This window comes from Habropoda laboriosa, unplaced genomic scaffold (assembly GCF_001263275.1).
Source record: "Habropoda laboriosa isolate 0110345459 unplaced genomic scaffold, ASM126327v1 scaffold212, whole genome shotgun sequence".
Taxonomy (NCBI): domain Eukaryota; kingdom Metazoa; phylum Arthropoda; class Insecta; order Hymenoptera; family Apidae; genus Habropoda; species Habropoda laboriosa.
The window spans coordinates 1,028,603-1,036,335 of NW_017100509.1; the positions used below are offsets into that span (position 1 = coordinate 1,028,603).

Consider the following 7,733-nt stretch of genomic DNA (forward strand, 5'->3'; position numbering starts at 1 on the left):
AAAATAATTATAGAAGATCAAAGAAGACTGTTTTTACCGTGGCAATATTTCAACGAAAAATATATATGTATATACAGTACCATCGACGAAATTTCGCTTCGACGGTTTTCAGATTCATGGATACTTGTTCCAGGAAAGTCCGACGTACGAACTGCATTCGCTTTCGAAACAGCAATCAGAAAACGCTTATGGAAAATCTATACCGTGTCCTGCATGCCTAATCCTCGATCTCTTTCAGCGAACCTATACAATATACCGCAATTCTGAGACATACAAGACACGAATGGAAGTCCGTGGAACATTTTCAAAGTGGAGCATGAAAGGAAAAAAACAGTCCGTTACGAGATTTTCTTTTTTTATTCGACTATCGATGCTCGACTTTTATATCTGTCACGTTTTACAAGCCACTTAAACGTCGAGAGGAATCTTTCTTTACTTTCGTCCCGTCACTTTATATATCATCGTTATTTATGCATACCGAAAAGTACGAATTAAAAGTGTCTTCTCGTGCTATTCCATTAATGGACGACATCAAAGAAGAGAAAGTTTTAACAGGTAAATTGATGAGGAAACTTTTGAATCCACAATATTCATACTGGTAATAAACAAAGTGATTCATGTTCACTGTATCTTCTAGCCAAAACTTGCGCAGTTCCCCAGTAATGCTTTACAACGGTTCGCACTTGCCCCTACGTTTTACATCCACTTCGAACTTTACGTTTCCGCGTGCTGCGGAGAAATCACAAGAAAATCTGAACTTTCAGCTTTCGAGCACGTTTTTACGCAAACCAAGATCGTACGAACGATGCATAACGGATTTATAAATTTTACCATAACTAATCAGTGCACTTCCTTTCAAAATTGACGACACATTGCCAAAATTTTCTAAGAAAATCATTGTTATTCGTTTGATAAATCGTACCAATCGTAGCATGAAATCACTATTATATGTACACTGCTGTTAAAAAATATTAGGACACTCTTTATTTTTGCACAGGAAGAATTACATTTCTTTGCCAAAGTTAGCAAAATATCAGTCAAAATTTAAAAAAAAATTTCGACAAAAAATTTAATTCCTGTCTCTATCTCTTCCCATTATTTATATTATTTAACTATGCAAATTCATATATTTTTAATTATTCATTACAGTCTAAATAGTGTCAAGGTGACCATCTTAAGCTTCAGTGCATCAATCGTTAACCCAAGATAGTGAATCAATCAATCTACTAAAATATTCGACGGTATTCAAAAAAAAAAAAAAAAAAAGAAATTTCAGAGGCCTGACCTCGATGGCGCCATTACGCTAAAAGCTTTCCGAAATTGTAAATCAAGGAAAAATAGATGGGATCAAGTGGTGAATCGAAAAAAGTTTCCCCGTGGCGAGAGCTTGTCGATTCGAGAATCCATGGCACTGAGAACCACACCGAACATCTGGTACATGGCACCATCCCATCAGGTAGTCGATCCGAGTTTCTTGCTGCTTACCACACCCTCATCGCCCCTTTGCTACCCCTGCACCCACAACATTCTTTCCCTTTTTACCCGCCGTCTGCGACAATGCGGCAAGAAAATCCGGGAGATTTTCTTGGATTTCACTGGAAACCGCGAACCGAAAGGTCTTGAACCTTTGAGAACGTCGATCCTGAAGCGTGAAGTGTTAAGCTCGATGGCAAATTGCCCCATTGACTATCTCTTCAATCCAATTTTCTCGTGTCAACCTTTCATTCGCGATATCCTGACGTTTATCTAAATTTCAACGACTTTCTGCGGAATTGTTTCCAAGATCAGATAAATTTAAAGGGAAATTTATCGAGGAACTTTAAATTTCCAGTGCTTTAATTTGCGAAAAAATTTTTAATTTAGATTTTTAAAATTGAAGCCACAAAGAAATTATATTTTCGAAATTTCGAATTAACATTTTACAGATTTTTAAATTGAAATTATAGATATTTTGCAAATTCTGTGAATTGAAATTTTTTTAATGTAAATTTTCTCTTTTATTTTCATTTGGATATTCCATCTTTGAGTAATTTTCCAACAATAATCCGAGGTGTGTGTAATTTAATTGGTGGAATTCACGGAGGAAATTGCTTGCTTACGGCATACAGGAAATGAAATAAAGTTGTTTAAAATGTTTTGCTGGAATAATTGTGTCGATAGCAACGTGTTCGACGTTAACCATAAAACAGCACAACTCTCAGACAAACCCTTGAGAACCGTATAAAACAATATTTGACGAAACCGAGAAAATAGCTCTTAAGAGAAATCCAAGAAAACTTTTCCTTCTTACCAGAACTTGCATTAATTTATCTTAGTTGCGCGTAATCTGATAAATGAAAAGCACAATCGGTGCTAGCCGTGCAATTTCGTAAATTGCAGTTTCCTCCTTTTCCCTTAATTAACGACGTTTCAATTGATCATCAGCCGTGGGAAAATCCCAAATGAAGACGTACCTTGCGTTTTAAAGTACACTCGAATTTTCCAGTTGTCGAAATTCGAAGATATTTCTCACAGATCCACGATCAAGGAAAACCTATTTCAGTAGATGCTTTTTTTCCGTTTGAAATTTACTCATACGAGAATTGTTCACTCTGTGTTACACACGAGCATACGAAAGTTTAAAACGGCAGCTAAAAAAATTTGAAGGGAGGAAAAAAACAGAATGTCGGATTTTTGACATCGTTCTGTATATAGAACGCAACAGAGCACGAATGTACATATGTAAATCTAAAAATTCGGTGAAATTCTGCATGCACGCTTTTATTCGACATTTTATGTCCAGTAAAAAATACTTGCATTTTTTATGTTCTTCTGCACTGCTTGCGTGAAATTTCGTTTTTTAATCATACCCCAGACTGACGTTATCCTATAACTTAAACATAACTCTCCAAGTTTTTGTCGATCTTTTAATAAAAACTACAAAGTATCATTAACCCTTTCACCACTGTTGCCCACTTTTACTTTAATTTAACCCTTAATTTTTGCGCACTTCCACCTTAATTTAACGAAGTAATAAATTTTCAAGTGAAAATTTTTAAAAAATTTTACAATTAAGAATCACCAAAGCGAAAAATTTTGCGACCGCGGTTGAACATCTACGTACTCAAACCTGTGCAGCGAAAAGGTTAACACATTTTACACGAAACGAGTGATGATAAATCTCCAATGAAATCTCTCAAAATTCTACATTTGGTATTAAGTTAAACGTATGAAAGTAATTTCGCACAAATCTACAAAGCATCGTTAACCCTTTCACACGACACAAGGTATGACAAATTTCCACGGAATCTCTGAAAATTCTACACGAACTGTTTCAACGAATGAAATTAATTTCACACAAATCTACAAAGTATCGTCAACCCTTTCACAAGGGACGACAAATTTCCAAGAAATCTCTGAAAATTCTAACGTGAACAATTGCCACGAACGAAATTCATTTCACAACGTCTCGGCGTAATCGGGAATTCTTTGATTGGCACCCGGGGTAGTTTTTCCTCGTCGACGTGCGCCGTCGATAATTGAATAATCCGACCGCCGCAATCACGTAATTGCGTGACTAACGGCTGCGCCAGATTGCGCTCGCACTAGCCCACGATCAACATCAAATTTCATTGGATGGCATTTAACGAGGCTTACCGGCAGGATTATTCAAATTTCCGTTTGTCCAGAGGAGTAACTACCGGGTAGGAGGCTTCGCCGCAAGCTCGAGTGCAAATAAAAGAAAAGCCCAGAACTGGTGAGACCGATAGGATGGGAGGAACAGAAACGGGGATGGACTTTGATTAAATTGCTTCAGTGCAACGGGCGAGGGTGAGAAAGGGGCGGATCATTTCGCGACAGAGAATTCGGTGGACGAAAAGAGAGAGAGAGAGAAAGAGAGGGACGAAGGAAAGGTGAAACAAGGAGAAAGAGAAGGACAAAATGAAAACCCGGGTAAAAGAGAGAGAGAGAGAGAGAGAGAGAGAGGGAAGAACAATGGAGATGAGAGAAGGAAACACTTTTTCCTCAATTTAAGAAGAGCACTAGAAGGTATCATTGCACTGGGAAAGAAGGTAGCGGATAGAGGGAGAAAATACTTGTAAAAGTAAGGAAGTTTAGCATTTCTAGAGTGGTTTAATTTTCTGGACAACAAGAAAACATTTTGTATGTCAATATTATTCCTGTTTTAAGAATGGAAGGAACGCGGTCTCCTTTACGAACTTACAGTTTCTTTCCCTTGTACTCTTTTGTGAAATAATAAGATTCTCGGGGAGGAAGGTGGAATGTAAGCTTCTGTTTTCGAGATGCCCTGGAATAAGTTTCGCGGGTTAAAAGTATTCTAACGACAGGGGGAACAACAAACGTTCATTAATATACCAAATGACCTACTCTAAACGTCCGTAAACTTCCCACAGAGTGTGAAATTACGAGATTATTCCGCTCATAATTTAACGTCTGCGGCATTTTTTTTTCTTTTTTTTTTTTTCCAAAGCACGACGGTGCTTTTAATTCCAGGAGAGAGAGGTATGTTTACATTTTGGTAAACTCCCGATCGTATTTTTTCACGTCGCACTGTGAATTTTGATTCAGTGGAAAAATCTGACGATTAATATATTTCTCGCTTTTCACACGTGAAATAAAATTCTGTTTTTCCAATTAAAATAATTGTCTCCGTATTTTCACCACATATTTTACCAAACGTTTACCAAAATTCATCATGAAATACAGCACACATAATCTTCTTTAAGCACTGGCCCATGGACGAACAAACAAATTACTAAACTATTAACCTGCTTGACAAATTCCAAACAACCAGGAGCTTAATCAGTCTATACATTCAGCTTCAATCAACTGGTAATTGCAGTAAGCTGTAGTAATACAATACAAAAATCGACTGAAAAAAAGCTGTCTCGTTTTAGAGCGGTAAACTAATTCCACTGATTTTGCTGGAACAATTCCCGATGAAAGTAGAATTAATTATAACTACAGTGTTCGATAGAATGCTCGCTAATTATTTTCCAATAATTATTTTAATTAGCTTCTAATGACTAGCAGACTATGGCGGGCAAAGTACAAATTAACATAATAAACATGCTGGGCATTACATATCAGCAAACATACATTAACTAACGTTACAATTTTACACTAATTATTGTCAATTACTGTCACAAACTGGTGAACCTGTTTGCATTTTGTACATATCCTAATCACCACAATTTCCTACTTCAATTGTCATTACACCATGTTGAAAATATTCAGCCAAATTTGTATAAAACACTTTTCTATGAAAACAACTACATTAACCGTTATGTCAATAAGCAGAATTGTCGTCTATTTTATCGTGCAATCTTAGTACTTTCCTGATAACAAAATTCTAAATTTGGGGCAAACACGGATAGGAAATCTGCGAAATAAGAACGATCTTGCCGGGTATTTAAATCTTTTACCTGGGAAATAAAATACTTTAAGTGAGAATTATGCAAAAGGGTACTCGGGTACCCGGTTATTGACATAAGGGTTAAAAAATATCATCATTTTCCAAGATCGTCCACAAAGTGAAGATACCACGATTGACAAGCTTCTACAGAGGGTTATCTCTGCATACGTATCAGCGGCGAAAAAGAAGAGAGCCAATCTCTGAAACCAAGGTTCAATTTCATCCAAGTTTGCAAGTTCTCAACTCCTCGGCGATTTAATTTAGAGTATTCAGAGCGCTCGTTAGAAGTTAATACGGCTCTGTTAGTCGTTTTACGCGTTTATTTTCAATTTTCCTCTCTTAAGCTTCCTGTCTCCACCCTTTCCTCGTCTCTCTCTCTCTCTTTCTGACTCCCTTTCGCCCTTAACTTCCCTCTCGTTTTATTTCTTTCTCCACTTGGCAACGAAGCTTTCCGCAACAGTTCTACTTCGTCGAGGAGGAGTCGTTTTGGGTGGCCGCGTTTCCCGGGAGAAAACGGATAGAGGCGCGTTCCGCGGGCAGAATTTTAAGCGAGTAGATCCAGGAAATTAGGAAGATTTGATCAGCCGGTGGTGGAATTACAAATAACCTCATTATTGTGGCAAAGGCACACGCCACGTCGAGACACTCGCGATTTATACTGTCGAATTTCCTTTTTACCCCGTTCCCTCGCGGCACGTGCACGCGAGATAGCCAGAAAGAAGGGCCATTAGGTGATTTAAATTGAGCCCAAACAGTTCTCTAGTAACCAGACCTTCTGGAGAAACGTCCTTCCTCTCTGATAAAAAAAGAAAAGAGGGTCCAAGGGTGTAATCGTTAGCACCGAAGCAAATAATTCTTCAACGAACAAACGAGAAACGATAAATTTAAGTAGAACCCGGAAGAGAATTTCCTTTTTCTTGAAGAAACACCAGGTAACCCGTTTAGAATGCATAGCAATAAAATTGTACCTAAGGAAGTTAATTAAATTATATATTCCGTGCTCGGGAAACGACTGAAAATATATTCAAGATAATTTTCTCGCAAACAAGACCTCGTTTGTAGTTTTCAAGGAATTCTTTTAACGCGTCAGCTTGCGGAGAATTATTTTTCATTTGATACTGCTCGAGAAATTTGACGCCGAGCGAAGAATTCTACTCGCACGAGAATGTTGATACGTTAAGTAAAATATCGCGGTTTCTGAGGTATGAGTTTACACAATGTTTGCTCGTGCAGCTCCATGAATGGACTTGTTAAATAAATTAAGTCAACCTCTGTGGTTGCTCGAATATTCAACACTGTGTACTTACATTTTCCGGTAGAATTCACGGTTATAAATAAATGGTTCTTGCGTTTAATATAATACACCCGTCGAGCGAACGATGAAATTTTAATTTTGCGCGAAGGATCAAATTTTAAAAAATCCTTCGCCACACTCGATCTATTCTTCGTTATTTCGAGCTTTCGAGGTTCATCTTACTATTTACTTTCGTTCTACCGAGTGAAAGTTTGTCTGTCCTTACAATCTCGTACACATGCAAATGGATAATGTTATGTTAATGTTCGTCGCAATGGTACCAGTGATCTTCCCTCGGATATCGTAAATACAGGACAGAATAATCCTCGTGCTAACCGGTATTCCCAGTTCACGGATGTGATCTCCAAGATGGTACAGTCCTAACCTTCTATCGGATTTACTTACCCCGAAAGAAGTTCGAAAAAGAAGGGAAATCAGCGCAACCAAGATGCAACGTAAGAGCAGCGCAAACCACGAAATAAAATTGCGTGCAATTTAGAAAAGTTTCCAAATCATCTCGGAATTTCTACCGTGAAGAAAAGAGAAACTGCTCTATTAATCTGGGTTTGAAATAAATTTATAATTTAGATTTGTCGAAATTTCTTTTCCAGATTTAAAAAAGTTTATTTCGAAATTTCTATCGTGAAGAAAATTTAACACAGAAGATCTGCTCTATTAACTTGGATTTGAAACAAATTTTAAATAATTGTCCCCTTTCGGATAAATTCAAGGTTTTCTGTAATCACAATTCCACCGAAATTTCGCAATCGTAAAGCTATCATTCGGCAAACCATAAACGTAGGAAAGCGCAGATGAAACTACCCCGAGTCTTAAATCAGAAATTCACAATCGACACGGTATTTGGCGCGCGTTAATCGTATATCGAGACTATACATATATATCGATGCTGGAGCAGCAACCCGTAGCTCGTTACGTTCTCGACAATTAATTACCGTTCGTAAAACTGTGGGACGCCGACGATTTGTCTTCATTCGAGGTGCGACTTATCAGACTGTACGGCCG

At 37.6% G+C, this 7,733-nt stretch overlaps 1 protein-coding gene across 1 annotated transcript in view; it reads right to left on the reverse strand.

The window, feature by feature from the left end:
* The window catches only part of LOC108576272, a 188,651-nt gene that overhangs the window by 175,549 nt on the left and 5,369 nt on the right, over positions 1-7,733 (reverse strand). The gene's annotated exons all lie outside the window — the stretch shown is intronic.